Genomic DNA, 16474 nt, shown 5'->3' on the forward strand with positions numbered 1-16474 from the left:
AACCCGTATACCAACAACGCGAAGTAGTACGAATGACCCTTCCAAAAAGTTTTGCCAGCAGTTTACAATGACACCACCTTGATGCGGCCCAATTCACTTCGATCGCAGCGCTGCCACAGTATTTTTCACCATCGTGCGCCTCACAGGAAAGCATGCGCTGCCCCTGCCATTCATCCCACTCCACCGTATTCTAGTACACTCTAATTTACCCTGCAGCCAGCTGCCCCCACCCCAGCTAGAGTGTGGTACAACATTGGGCACCCAATTTTAATGGGTTGGTGAGACTGTCAAAAAAATGTTTTCCTTGCCTGAATCAAGTTAGCAGATTTACAGGCTGCCCCAAACCAGGGCGTTTATATTGAATTACAGCTACAAGACCTTCTTCAGCAGAACCAATTAGCATGTGTGCGTTAGTTCTCTGAGGGAGTGGTGCACCTCGGAGCAACAGCCACGTCTCTCCATCAACACAGTCATTCAGAATAAGAGTCCTCACTTGCATCGGCCCCTCACCTTCAAGACTTCAAAAGCGCTGTTATGCATTGCATTTGAATGGAAATGGCTTTTTGATAATGTTTAATAATGGATTAAATTGACTGATCGAGAATCCCTGCTTGCAGCGATCACGTCGCCCACTGGCGACGTTGATGAGTTGGCATTGTGTTGTCACTTGACAAGACATGAAAAAGCAAGAAATCGGGTACGTTTGATATGCATAAAATTTCATGCTGACCTGCTTGGGCTTCGATTTCAGAAAGTTTATTTTGGCTGATGGTGCTTTTCATTTTGATGCTAAACAGCTGGGGATGCGGCTAGTGCTTGAAAATGCATGCCGTCTGTGACCAGCTAAATGTTTCACATGAAAAACAATGTTGGTCGCGATCATGAGAGCAATAAGCTAATTTATATGTGCCTATTACTCAGCCAGTGCATTCTTAGCATCACTGGCCTGCAGTTCGAACACATATTGGTTTCAAGCTGCCACTTAAGCATAAGATGGAGAGACGGAGCGAACATGGGCTAGCTGCAACGCCTTCGCTAACTACAGAAAAAGGAGATAGCATTGCATGCATATGTGAGATATGTGAAAAGGAACACCACCAGAGAAAGATGAAGTGAAAATTTACCGCAATGTGTATGAATGAGCATCTACAACTTGTGTGGAACACGATGCAGATAATATGCATGCAGCAGAGGGCAGCATGCTGTTCACTGCCGAGAAGAAGCCTTCACGGTACACACACACACAAGAAAGCTTCAAATGGTTCACCACCGCTCATATCGCACCGCCTCACAATGCGGAACGGCGCATTAGAACCTAAGAAGATAACGCTAGAAATAAGGAAATTCGAAGAAGACCATAGCCAGTTGGTTGAGCGAGGTAAATACCAACAAAAACATACCAGTGTTGTCTGCTCTTGGCAATAGTTGCTGAACGGTTGCCATCGCGTCCACAAATCGGAGTGTGGATGCCGGCGCATGTGAACCATTTGAGCTAACTAATAAAAGAAGATAACTGATGAGAAAGCAAACGTAATAACAAAATGCTGGCATGGTGCGAAATTTTGCTGGTCGCCAGCGCAAGAGGCTGCCAACGCACTGTTGCATGTTCCCAGTTACTGGTTACCTGTTTGGCCAACCAAGGGGCACATGCGAACTGCATGCAATATACAGTAAAACCTCATTAATTCGAAGTCATCGGGACCACAAAAAATCTTTGAATTAAGCAGGTTTTCAAATTAACCGAACACAAGAAAATGCAACCCAGGCAAAAAATTTTGCTGCAGGAATGCGCTACCTTTATTCGGCGATCTATGGATTACTTAAAGTAATCAGAGATGCTGGTTGGCCAACTACATGCAGCATTTGAGAATTTCCACCGTGACACTCGACAAAACTGCGGATAACGTTCAGCGATCCAATAACTTCCCAGAGAGCGGGTGCTTGGGAGGGCTCATTAGCGTCATCGCTGTCATTGCACTTGGTCGCATCAGTGGTAGCTTCACTCTCCAAGTCGGAGTAGCACATTTGTTGATTATTTTCAAAGTTCAGAAACTCGGCGAAGCCAGCTGCACCGGGTTCGCTATCCTCTGTGCAGAGTGCATTGATGTGGTCGCAATACTCTGCTCCTTCTTCATCAAGTGCACATGAATAGTCAGCATCATCATCGACGGTGCTTTCCTTCGGGAAGCCACTGTGTTCAAAACACCGCATGATGAAAGTGGGTTCCACTTGCTTCTATGCATACACAATAAGACATATGAACCCGAGGAGGTCTATGAAGTACTCCTTGTCGTTGTAGCAAAGGAGCATGCGTTCGAGCAGGTGGTGGTGGTAAATCTTCCTCGTGTGGTGAATGATGCTGCTTTGGTCCATTGGCTGCGAGATCAATGTGGTGTTCGGATTAAGAAATACCATTCTGATAGCCTTCAGGTGTAGGATGCCACCATGCGCTGGGCAATTATCAACAATGAAGAGTACATTCCTGCCTCTGGTAGCGAACTTGTAGTCAAGCTGCCGAACATAATCTTCAAATATTGTGCATGTTACCCAGGCTCTCTTGTTGTGCCGATAGATAAGCTGATCCCTTGGCGGCAGCCGTGCATGTTTAAAGCAGCGAGGCTCCCCCACTCTTTCCAGCTACAAGTAGCGGCAGCTTGTGTTTAGCGCACATGTGCGCGCAGGACAGCACGGTAATTCTTTCCTTGCCCTGCTTTCAACCCATGACTGCGGTGTCCTTCACTTTGAACGTTTTTGTGGGCAGCATCTTGTAAAAAAGGGCTGCCTCGTCAAGGTTTTACACATCGTCTGCACTGTACTCGCTAAGCAACGGAGCCAACGTGTGTTTCTTCCAGTCGTCGACGACGCTCTCGTTTGCGCTGCCACTCTCGCCACAGATGGCTACGAAGGTCAAATTATTGCACTCTTTAAAATGGCTGAACCGTCCATTTCTACACTTGAACTCTTCATGCCCAAGTTGTAGAGCCAAGTCGGCCTTCTCCCGCAGTATCGTTCTATTTACGGGAAGGTGGGCTGCATTTGCTTTCTGCAGCCAGCAAAGTAAAGCTGATTCCACATCTCAGTATGTGGGAGCCCCTACTCGCGACTGCTTCGAAGAATGTCTTACTGTAGCCCTCCAGTACCTTCGACTTGTTCTTCAACATTGTGGACAACATCGAGAGGGGACGCTGTGCCTTTCAGCCAACTCGGTCTACGTGTTCCGACGTGTTCTACCCGCTTATATTGAGTCAAGCAGAACTTCTGCTGCAGCGTTAAAGTCTTATACTTTGGCATCTTCGTTCACTGGCACTTCTGCTCAGTTCAGAAAAAGAAAAGAAAAAAAGAACACCATGCCAGCTGCAACACCCCTAACCACTGCACACAAAGAAACGGCGCAGACCAGCGTTGTGTGCACACACGTCGCCACAGGCGCGGAGAGAGAATGACCGATTTTTGTGCAGCATTACTACGGGTCGGGTGCTTTGTCTATAATTAATTGCAATTGCTATGTGGCATCGCCTCACAGCTCCAAATGGCCGTCGTTTCATCGGGTTTGTGGTGAAATAGGGATCTGGAATTGCTGCATAGCACCCCAAATCTTTGAATTAACCTGGTTGGCCTAGGCTGCCGGTTCGAATTATCTGGTCAAATTTACATTGCAAAATACGGGACTGCAGAAAACCTTCAAATTAACAGAGTTCAAATTAACAAGGTTTTGCTGTATAAAGGTAAGGGGGAGAAAGAATTCACTCGTATAGACCGTTGACCATTACGTCAGTAATGTACAGGTTAGCAATGCAGGCAATTAAGTTAAAGCTGCAAGCATGGGCAGAGAATAATGGCATTGTGGGAGAACTTCAGAATGGCTTCAGAATATGTAGGCGTTTGGATGATAACTTATTTGTGCTTACTCAGTCTATTGAAATATCAAGAGTAGAAAGCAGACCGTTGTATGTGGCCTTTTTAGACATTACAGGAACGTATGACAACATAGACCGCAAGATTTTGTGAGATGTTCTGGAAAGGGAAGGCTTGGGCAATGATTGTCCGCACCTTTTGAGAGATTTACCTAGAAAATACTGTTTGCGTTTATTGGAAAGGGTTGAAGAGTGAGGAGAAAGTTTATATCAACAAGGGACTGATGCAGGGGTGCCCTTTATCCCCACTGCTGTTTATGATGTACATGGTGAGGATGGAAAGGGTGCTAGAAGGAAGTAATATCAGGTTTAATCTCTCCTACAATCAGGCCGATACAGTAGTAGAGCAGCACCTTCCAGGTTTGTTTTATGAGGACGACATTGTGTTGCTAGCTAACGAGCAAAGTGATATGCAACGTCTTGCTAATATCTGTGGACAGGATGGCGATAAGTTAGGTCTGAAATTTAGCGTTAAAAAAATCTGGTGTTATGGTATTCAATGAAAACAGCGAACGGACAGTGACAATACCGGGCCAGGAAATACCTCGCGTAAAAGAATATAAATACCTTGGTATATAGGTAAACGAAGGCTATAGATATATGGAAACACAGGAACAAACAATAACAGTAAAGGGGGAGAGAGATGCGGCCATAATGGAACATGGAGCACTATGGGGATACAATGGTACGAGGTGCTCCGGGGTACATAGAAAGGTGTAATGGTTATAGTCCTTGCATTTGTAAATGCGGTTGTTCGCTTGATATCGGGTGCAACAGGACTCTATGGCAACCAATGGTCAGTGGGACGCCTCGCATTGGGTGCTCACGGGAAGTCTACAAATGTAGCTGTGCAAGGTGATATGGGCTGGACAAGTTTTGAACTGAGGGAAGCTCACAGGAAAATTAATTATGAAGAATGACTGAGGAATATGGAAGAAAGTAAATGGGCTGGGAGTGTGTTTAGGTATTTGTACAGGAATAACATTGATTCACAGTGGAGGAAAAGAACTAGGAAGCTTACCAGCAAGTATGCAGCCTATATGGTGAACAACACAGCAACAAAGAACGTAGAGCAGAAAGTCAAAGAGGCTGAGGTAATCTCATGGATGGTGGCAATAGAAAACAAGCCTGCCATGAGTAACTACATAAGAGGAAAAAACGAAATCAGGAAAGAAACAATTTCAGATAACTCAAAGGGAAGCTCATTACTTTTTAAAGTGAGGTCGGGATGCCTTAGAACACGCACTTATAAAGCGAGATATAAGAAGGAAGAAGAAGCATGTGCTTGCTGCGGTAAAGCTAGGGAAACGATGGAGCATGTATTAAAATGTGAAGATGTCTGCTTAGCGGTCGATTTAGGAATCACTGGCCTCCTTGAAGCCCTTGGGTTCAGTGAGAGCAAGGGGAAAGTAAACATGTCTGCAATAGAGATTAGAGGCGGTTGGAAGATTGGTGGAAGAAAAATAGGGAAACCACAAACAATGGAGGCGTACAAAAACAAAGTTCACAATTGGGGTTCAGAAACTTTGGTTATAAGAATTAGTCATGTTTTGTTTTGTTTTTTTTTTTTCTTCTTTAACATAGGTAGGACATTAGGCAATAAAAGAACAAGAAAGAGCAGCACTGTACACCTCACCGTGCGGTCCCAGCATAAATGCAATTTTGTGACCGGTTGCACCGACCACCCGCGTATGATGTGGCTTATGGCGATGGGTGGCTGGAGCGTAAATGGGAGCGAAGCTGTTTATGCGGACCTTGTGCCATCGTTGTCGGAGTTCGCTAAAACTGTCACCATCAGCAATGGCTTGAGCATCGTCGTCTTCTTCCACAGCTGGCTCTGTTGCCGCTCGTCATTCCAGCATAGAATTTCTCCTCGCTTCTGTTGTCATAATGCGGAGGCCGTGTGTACAGGGTTACGAGCCATTGCTTAAGGTGGTATGAGATATTCATTGTCTTATGTGACGGACAGATTTAATTTTGAAGCACAAGGTTGTGATCATGAAAAGTAAACACCGTGATCTGCCGTCAACTCAAGAGCAAGCAATGCAAGATTCAGCGTTTCCAGACCAAGTACTGCAAGCGGAGGAAGCGCACCAAGCAGAGCAGACACAACAGACGACAACTCAAGATCAAGTGGTAGAAGAGACAACACAAGACCAAGCAAATACAACATAACACACAAAATGAATAAAAAAACAACGGATAGTTTTCATTTCAAGCCAAACCTCGTTCTCATTATTGGCGCGCAAAACTGGGGCAGAGCAACTTGCACGCGAAAAAAGAAAGCACAGCAAAACAGACAGAACCCTTATGTACCAAAAGAAAGAACATTGGGAGAACTGCAAAAGAAAACCAATCCTAAAGCATGCTCGCCACGCAATGCACACGAAAGTGAAAATTAAGTGAAAGAATAGTGAAACAAAACATTTACAATATAGACTACTTGTGAAGTTTGACTTGCATGGTATAACACTTGGTGTAACTAACACAGCTTCGCTGTTTGACCATCGCCACAGACCGGAATGGGTGGTGATTTTTATCACAGAGAGTCTGTGCAGTAAAATTTTTATGCTTTTACTTGCTTTGGGATGCCTGCGACCCTTGTCGGCCGTTCCAATTATAGTTTTAGCCAGGTAAACTGCTATGTTTAACATTGTCTTTTAAAAGTAACACGTAATATTTGCCACAGAAGCTGCCTAGCTATCTGCAGCATGAAGCTACGTAAGAAAATTTTATTGATAGTGTGTCATTTTATCTGCACTTCTTGTTGGCGGAATATTGATCAGGGACAATGATCAAAGAAAACACTATTATAGGGAAACAAACCAGGTTTCTTAACTGCGTGGCGTGAAGAGATGCGGATGACCAATGCACTTCTATCTAAATCTAAGGGTACATAGACATATATCCATGACATATATATGTAAGAGAAAAATTATCAAAAATTTTAAATTGATTGAAAAAGTGAAAACTCCCGGCCAGAATAAGTTTGTTTCTTTTAAAAGCTGCACCAGCCCCTGGTGAACCAATCAACATTCTGAGCAAAGGAGTCGGGGCAATTCTTGGATGTTAATATGAAGAACAGTGCTAGGAAAAAGATATTGCCTATGTACTCAGACTGAATCGGGAAGACCAGGAAGTCTTTACCAATGTAATCTCCATGGCTTGTCTGGTGATCTCCTTAAATGTGCCAGCAGGCAAAATGAAGTAGAAACATATAGCAGTCTAATCAAGTGGTATTTGCTATTCAGATCGTATTTGACTTCAGAATTCACTATTAAAAATTATTGAATAGCTGTTTTTATTCAAATGTAACGCATACCACACTTTTGAAACCTCGAAGGTGAGGGGCCGATGCAATGAGGACTCTTATTCCAAATGATTGTGCTGTTGGAGAGTCGTGGCTGTTGTGCAGAGGTGCATCATGCAGTTCCTGAGAGAATTAATGCATGGATACTGATGGGTTCTGTGGGGATGCGTCTCTCACGCCTCCCCTGAGATCTAGTTTTCCCGCATAGCTCGTCTCCTGCAGGGCGGTCTCGCCCGCCGCGTGGCCTGGCGCCCGCGGTGGTCGGAGTGGTTGAAGCGCAGTGCGAGAGATGGCGCTAGTGTTGCGCTTTCGGCGGGGTTACTTAGGCGCGGGAAAGAAAGGCTCTTGCTCTTGAGCGGCGGACTGGCAACGCGCCGGACGTACCGCGCGCGCGCCAATCCATGCTTCTGCGAGACCGTCTCGCGTGGCCGCCTTGGAACGCGCCACCGTTCACGTGACCGTACACGCGAACGACCAGGCGTTGGGGTCCAGCATGGGGCGAACATATTCGCTCGTTATCCGGTCGCGGTGAGTCGGACTTCTAGATTTGTCGCGCGCCCATCGGCATGTTTTGTGGATAGCAACTCGGCTAGCTGGCATTGATCTATGAAAGGTGCAATAAATGCCCTTGTGATTGTTTGCACTACTGTGTTGTCGTTCCTTTGTCCTAAGAGCACGGGAGGATAATCCCACAGTTCTGCTGAACAAGTTCTTAGCTGCCATTCAATATAAATGCTCCATTTGGGGCAGCTTGTAAATCTAACTTGATTCAGGCAAGGAAAATATTTTTTTGACAGTCTCGCCATATCTGCAATCCATTAAAACCGGGTGCCCAATGTGGTACCACACTTTTTCACCGAACATAGCAGATCTACAAATATCTCTACGTTTATCTGAGGCATGCCGTTCCTTTAATTGCTTCAATACTGTCCTTATGATAGTGCACTGGATAACTGAAAGCAGCCATTTATAATACAGAAGCTGCTTAATTGAGTGGACGTAGAGTTGGGAACGGCATTACGTTTAGGTATGAAATATAAGAGAAGCGTAACATGTTTTTCTCAGAAATCAGGCTCGAGAATAATTTCTTTCGTTTACATCCCTAGGAAAAAACCAAAGGACACAGCTACTAACTTCTTATCTGGCATTTTTTGTCTGGCGATATGATTATGAGGCGTCCTGTTCAGTTCTTGCCACCTGGGGTTCTTTAACATGCACCTAAACAGAAGTGCACGACTATTTTTCCATTTCATTCCCTTCGAATTCTGCGACCTTGTTTGAACCTGTGAGCTCGAGTTTAGCAGCGCAACGCCATATCCACTATGTATCTACTAATTAGGCTACCGCGCTGCTTTTTTTCGTTTTTGTTAAGCGTGGACTGGACAAAAAACTTCACACGGCTTACGGGCCAAAGATTAGCCTATATATGGCTGGCAAAAACTGTTTTCGGCATAGAGTTTCCAACAAAAATTACTGTAGGAAACTCTGTGGTTTTCGGTGGGTGAGGTCCGACCGCATTTAAACGAACCCGTACCAGTCACTCCGTATTCTGTTACGTAAGGAACATGGAAACATGAACGGAATATATGTGCCACAGCAGTTCTTTTTTTGCTTTCTTTTTCTCTCTTAAATCTGAGTACAGGGTGCCAGATGTGGCAGTTATGTTTTATTTGTTTGAAGCAGCAAGCAGGAAGTCTGCATGTTTTTTCGTATGCGTTTTGCAGGACCTACTGATGGAAAACTATATGCGCAAAAACACTTACGATCGAGAGATACGGGCTACTTGAAGAGCAAGAAAAATATTTGTACCGCCGCAATGCACACTGTAAGAGTTGAGGATTTTTGGGATGAAAAACTTGGGAGGTTTATTTACATTATTTACAGTGAGAGTCAATTAACAGTCGTAGAGTCATTACGGGCCGGCAGCAACTCGGACGCTGCGGCCCGTGGCAAGAAGCTCGAAAGAGATGAATCAAGGAATGCCCAAGGAATCTCTATTGCTGCTCCCGGTATGCGTCTTTTAAGCCCTTCGGTGTCTCGAAGACACGTCACGTTCGGCCAATGGGAGAGCCCGCTCAGGTGATGTTATTTTCGGCCAATCGGCGAGCCCGCTCGGGTGTCGTCATTTTCAGCCAATGGTAGGCGCCCGTGCGATAGAGTCACACCCGGCCACGGAGGAAGGAAACTAAGGAGAGGCCCTGACGTCATTCTTTGTGAAGCAAAAGTGAAGCCGGAATTTGGCGTTGCTCATGGCGATGCTCCGCCTTTTGGGCCACCCTCCTCTCTTGTTTACATCTTTCGCGAAACCACGCCGCGCTGCGCGTGGTGTCGCGCGCTCGCGCAACATCTGGCAGAGCACGGTGCAGGTAACACAGCGCAACAAGACACGGTGACTAACGCAAACCCGCCCACTCAGCGCCTTTGCCACGGCCCGAAACCTTCCAGAGCAACACGTGTGAGCGCTCAAAACCATAACAACGCCGCCATTGTGGCCCAAAAGGCGTGGCCATACAACAAAAAAATAAAAAAGCAGCAAAAAAATGAGAAGCTACTACGTCATTTCCGCCACACTTTTCTCCTAGCACGCGGAGGGGGTAGGGCCTCTCCTTAGTTTCCTTCCTCCGTGCACCCGGCGAAGAGAGTCGCTGCTCGTGTGTTTGTCCGAGGGCTTTCTTCTCCCTGCGGTCTTGCCTTGCTGACTTGCAATGCGCCGTCACAACAGATGGATGGGGGCGACGCCGCCAGGTTTTCACGGCGCATTACAGCCGTCTTGCTTCGGGACCCACTTTACCCGCCACAGTGCCAGGCTCTCGCTTCACTTTCGGGAAGAGTCAAGCAGGGAATAGCTCCACCGGCGGCACACGAAGTGGGGTCCGCCAACTTGTTTGCACGTGCCGTGCCTCAGGAATGTGGTACCGTGCTTCTGCGCTCCTTAATTAGCTGTGGTGCGATTCGATGTGGTCTGGGGAACTCGAAGTAGGCTCAGGAAACGGTCCCGTATCTAACAACACGCAATCACCGAGCGGCATTAAAAAAATGAAATAAAGAAAAGAAAGGCATTTATTACGAAGGCATAAATACATGTCATATGCAATTATAAACGCTGTTTGAGCAGTCGTACGAATTATACCCTTCCGCAAGTATCGCCACCAGTTTCCGACGGCGCGACCTTGATGCGGCCCATACACGATGCGGACCAATCCACTTCGATCGCAGCGCCGCCACAGTATTTTTCGTCGTCGCGCGCATCATTGCAAAGTATGCCCCGCCCCAGCCGCTCGTCCCACACTCTAGGTTGAATAGAGAGAGAAAAAAAAGTTGGTGGCTGGTTGGCTATCCTGCACTCGGGGAGGAGGAATAAACAGAGTTTCATATAGTAACTCTATGGGGTGGATGGACGTTATGAAGGCTGCGTCCCCTTTGGAACAGGGTGTTGGGTTGCACCATTCTATTATACTGCCTAATGTACTACCTAAGCAAAAAAAAAAAAAAAAAAGGAAAAAGAGAAGCCACGATGAACTCCCACAAGCAAATTTCCTGACCCTCATTTGTGAACTTTGCTTTTGTACGTCTCCGTTTTCTGTCATTTCCCTACTTTTCTTTCGCCAATCTTCCAATCGTCTCTTACTAATCTCTATTGCGGACATGTTTACTTTACCCAATGACTTTACCCATATAGTTGATCACTATAACACCTACAGGGAAATCTGGCGCCACCTTCATAAAAGGGTTCAATTCAGTCATATTACATCTTCCAATGAAGTTTACTCACCTACAATGCATAACCGAGCGAAGAAAAGCAAGAACAGACGACAAACTGTTTCAAAGCAAGCGCGAATCTTGTCGTCTGTCCTCCAACTTCCGCTGATACGTTTTACGTATCAAATTTGTACATGCAATAACAAGTTGTCATAGTTAAACAAAACATGTTTTTGCGTAATAATAGAGCTAAAACAGCTTTTTATGTGCTGTTTTAGTAGAAAATGAATCGTTGTGATAGATGGAGCGGTGCTTGCCATGCGCGTCTTCGAAGAGTCCATGCCCATCCGAAGCCGCTATATACCGGCATTCCATAGAGTTTCTATCGTTTCTATATGATTTCTATGGGGCGATCCCATGCCATACCATTAAAGCCCCTCAATCTATAATCTCTATAATCTACAATCTCTATAAGTAGCGCCGACCACTTCCCTCCTCCTCCGCTCAGCGCGGCCTTGACGGTGGCGCTGCCCGTGCTGGCCCTGCTGTAGCAGACGACGGCTTACACGCTACCGGAGGAGTAAAAAAAAACATCTTTATTAATAATATTTGAATGGCGAGAGCAGTGTGGGAGGAACCCTCAGTCCAGGGTCCCTAAGATGATTCCGACGATGTTTCGAGCCCGTTGTATCACAGCTCGGAGGACCTCGGGAGGTCCGTCGCGGAGGGCATCGTCCCACAGCTCTTTGTTGCGTAGAGGGTAAAGGAGAGTTGGCAAGGGAGGAAAGAGGTTTGCAGTGCACTCAATCGTGACGTGGAAGATTGTGGGCGAGCTGCCACAGCCAGGGCAACGATCTGCATAACAGTGTGGGTAGAATTTATTGAGAGAGACAAGATTTGAAAAAGTTGCGGTTTGTAACTGGCGTAATGCCACTGCTTCCTCCCGCGAGAAGGACGGCGGTGGTGCGGCGTGGGTGCGACGAATGCGTGTGTAATGACGGAGTATGTCTTTGTAACGGAACAAGGGATCCCCCCACTCTGAACTAGTCGCCTCACCACGCCGAGTCGCCCGGAGGGAAATTTCTCGGGCAACCGCATGTGCGCGTTCGTTACCCGGCAGCGAGGTATGACCAGGGGTCCAGAGTAAGTGGATGCGGGGAGGTGTGGTTGGTGTATTTTGCGGGATCTGTTTGAGAATTTGGTGCGCCGCTCTCGGGATGCCATTTCCTGATAGGAACGCCCGACATGCCTGTTGGGAGTCCGTCAATATGTACACTTCCTCAGGAACACGGATGGCGTATCGAATTGCGAGAGCAACACCGAGAATTTCTCCGTAAGCGGCATTTGTTCCGCGCATTGCAGCAGAGTCTCTCAGGGATTCGGTGCCATCCAAAACTACCGAGGTATAGCCCTCTTGAGTGCGTGATGTGTCCGTGTATAAAGTATGTGTTTCCGGGATGTTTGCAAGCATGCGGCCAATGTATCGTACGCGGGCTTTGCGCCGCCCTTTGCCATGCTCGGGGTGCATATTTCGTGGCAATGGATGAATACTTAGTGCTTGGCGTATCGCTGACGACAAGATCGTTGGACGGGTTTCAGACTCAAGGGGTGGGACAGAGTATTCTAGCCGTGTGAGAAGATAGCGGCCAGTAGGAGTGAGTTGGAGGCGCTGGCGATGGCTGACCCAATGTGCCTCTAGCAGCTCGCCTAGTGTGTTATGTGTCCCTAAGTTAAGGAGACGGCGTGTGGAAGTATAATTCGGGAGGCCATGGGCCAGCTTCGTCGCTTTACGAATCACTGCGTCTATGCGAAGTTGTTGCGCTTAGGTCAACCGCTGAAATGGGAGATGGTATGAGGCGGCTGATCACGCATGCCTCCACCAAGCGCAGCAGGTCCTCTTCTCGAAGGTCCTTGCGCCTGTTGGAGACCCTCCGGATCATGGCCAGAATTTGTTCAATCTGTCTGGATAGAAGGGAAACGGTGTAGTTTGACCTGCCATCCGCTTGGATGTGTAGGCCGAGGATACGAGCACGATTAATTCGTGGTATCGGTGTGCCATCCACGTGCACAGTGATAGGGGGAGTAGAGGAACGGCTCCTGGGGCGAATGATTATGAGCTCCGACTTTTCCGGAGCACATCTTAAGCCGCATTTTCTCGCGTACTCGGAAACTGTATCGACTGCTTGCTGCAGTCGGTCCTGGATGGCTCCGTCGGAACCCCGTGTCGACCAGATAGTAATGTCGTCCGCATAAATAGCGTGGGCGACATCAGGGATCTGGTCGAGTAGCCGGGGGAGCCCTGCGAGCGCGATATTGAATAGAGTAGGGGAAAGAACTGAGCCCTGGGGTGTCCCACGTCCTACAAGGCGAATCGTACCGGATCGATGCGGTCCCATTCCTACGGTGGAAATCTGCGGAAAAGTTTCGTTCGAACCCTGAGGAGCAGTTTTTTAAATCGAGATCTTGCTTCGTCAGTCTGTAACTGGCCTTAAGAATGTCGTGTTGGAATTTCGGAAAAAATAGAGAGAAGGACCATTATTTAAGGCATAAAGCACGCGCACGTTGAGAGTTCGTGTTGCTGAAACACGATCGCATGCACGCGGTGTGCTCAAACACGCGCGTGATTGCCAGAGTTTCAGGTTTTGACAGCGTGAAAGTATGTGTACGTGGTTTCGTAGGTTCACATATAGTGCATATGACGCATGCGATACTCATTTACTTAATCGGACGCATAAAAATGTTAACGTTAAGCAGTAAAAATGTTAATCCTTATCAGCGGGCCTGTGGTCCTTTGCGGTCTTTCTCGGCCATTATAATCCTGCACACAAAACGTGCGAGTAGCCGCTGCTCATGCCTCTAATATTGAGGAGGCGTCCGGCAGCAGCCGGGATAGAGGAAAAATGCAAGAGGCCTGTGGAGGGGGAACGCCAGGGGGCGCCGAGTAGTGCGGACGCGCAAACATCGGCTCCTGCTTCTTCAAATGATTTTGGTGAATTTTTCTGCCAAATCCCGGAAAGTTGTGCATCATTCGACGCAGTATGTAGCAAGGAACCAGCCCATACCGGACTCTTGTCGATAGGTGAGCTTTTCGACAATTTGAGAGACTTTGAACTACCGACCAAGGTGTTCGTCGGCTCACCCTACCGGACGCAGCCCAGCGTCGGCGCGGCGTTCGTGGTAAGCCACGGCGTACTCGGCGTTGTGGGGCGAAATGCCTGAAGTTGAGATGGTGGAAGGGGTCGAGATCGACCCCGTCGAAGCAAATTGCCCGGGCTGGACCACAGCAGTGGGCAGAAACAAGAAGGCTTGACCGGAGACGCCGAAGTCGACGGCCAGCACGGAGACGCACAATGGCGGGAAAGGTGGCCGCCGCACGGCTACCCGACAGAGCGCGATGAAGCAGCTCGTGAACGCCTCAAGACTCCCGGAAATGCCTCGGGATCATATACGCATCATCGTCAGACCAAGAGGAGGCCTCGACGTTAAGAAAGTCGGTACGATTCGACTAGCCCAAGCTTTGGCCATGGCGGCGGCCTTAGCTCCGGACGAAGTGGGTGAAGACATCATCTGCCCCAACGCTGCTCAGAACATTCTGGTCGTTTCTACGCCGGTGAGGAAGAACGCGTGTGCCTACGCGTCCGTTCAGCAGATACACCTCAGGGAAGGCAAGTACGACGTGGCAGCTTATTTAGCCGCCTCGGACAACACGTGCAAGGGAGTCGTTCGCGGGGTCGACGCCGACTTCAGCGATGCTCAGCTGCGGACAATGATTGTCAACCAACGGAACCCGAAAGCGCTCGAGGTGAGACGCATCAAGACTACTACGACGGTGGTGGTGCTCTTCGAAGGTATGAGAGTGCCGAACTACGTCATGTGTGGCGCGGGCATGCTGCCCTGCACGCTATACAGAAGACAAGTGGAAGTGTACAACTGTGGTGATTTGGGACATCGAGCTGATGTGTGCCCGAACCAAAGCAGGAAGAAATGCAGGGGATGCGGTGTAGCCTCCCCAGCCGAAGATCATCAGTGCACGCCAAAGTGTTCCATCTGCGGGGGTCCTCACCTCACTGCGGACCGCAAGTGCAAGCAGCGATTCCAGCTGCCCTACATAGTACGACAAAGACGACGACGGCGCAGGCGAGCCAAGATGTCACAGGCGGCCCAGGAAGTTCGTTCACGTGACTCCAGTTTGACAAGCGCGCCTGGACGTGCGCGTTCGCTGACTCCAGCGGATCGTCAACGCAGCCTCTCCAGAGGGCGCCCCCGGTCTCGCTTCAGGGACCGCTCCCACTCCAGAGGACCTTCCCGCTCCAAGGGGCGTTCCCAATCCCGGGCGCGCATCCAGGAAGGACCTGGACCCTCATGGGCGGACCGAGTCAAGCCCAAGACTGACAAGGCGCCAAAAAAGGTAACGCAGGTAACATTGCCAGAGCATAGGGAAGACCCCCAGTAACACAGCTCTTGCAAGAAAACGCTAACCTCAAGGCAGAAATCCAAAAGATTAAGGCCGATTTTGAGGCCTTTCGGCAAGCAAACCTACAACAAAGGCAAGAGTCCTCTTCGGCAAACGGAGAAGCGCAGGCGCGTACTGCTAAACGTAGGGCCACGTCCTCGCAGGAGGCAGCCGAAGAAACTGCCACGACGGAGGCAGCGATGCAACGCTCGCTGGACCGTATACAAAAATCCGTGAATGAATTGATCAAGGGCAATCAAATGCTGCTCTTTAGAGTACAAGTTCTAGAAAACGTGCAAACTAAGCGCGCTGAACCAGTGAGTATGGAAGTCGCTCCAGCGGCAGCTAGAGAAGCTACAGGTAGCGTCCTAGAAGCCCTCTCAAGCCTTAACAATGGCGGGCCACACTAAAGAATTTATCATATGGCAGTGGAACTGCGCCAGTTTTCATAGGCGAAAGGCCCCACTGCAGCAATTTATCGCGAGACAGTCGAACAAACCACATGTTATTTTACTACAGGAAACTAGAACTGAAATTTCGTCATTTCCAGGTTACCGAGCTATCTCGGCAACCGGAGAGGGCAAACTCGGCCTGGCGATTCTAGTTGCGAAGAAGTGTTCTTTTCAAGAGCACAAATTGCAGTTGGGCAACACGAGGGCGGAGGTAATGCTTATCGAAATCATTCCCAGCAGCTGGCTTAAAAACAGCGTTTTCATTTTAAACATTTACAGTTCCCCGAGAGACCGTCACCAGGCATTCTTGTCGATTATAGCCAAGGCGGCGGCGAAAGCAAGGGATGCTCCACTTGTGGTAGCTGGAGACTTTAACGCGGCGCATCAGGCGTGGGGTTATGTGAGACACTCCCCTAAAGGAATAAATCTACTTCAAGCGGTTACAAACTGCTCATTAGAGCTAGTTACGGACCCACAGTTTCCCACGCGCATCGGTAATTCAGTCTCGCGGGACACCACGCCGGATCTGGCCTTCGTTAAGAATGCCACCTCTGTTAGTTGGCACAATAAGCAAGAAAACCTGGGAAGTGACCATTTTATTGTGGAGATTTCTCTGGAAGTTGCCGCAGCCCCCCTTAGGGCGTTC

The sequence above is a fragment of the Dermacentor andersoni genome, chromosome 4, assembly GCF_023375885.2.
Source record: "Dermacentor andersoni chromosome 4, qqDerAnde1_hic_scaffold, whole genome shotgun sequence".
NCBI classification, from domain to species: domain Eukaryota; kingdom Metazoa; phylum Arthropoda; class Arachnida; order Ixodida; family Ixodidae; genus Dermacentor; species Dermacentor andersoni.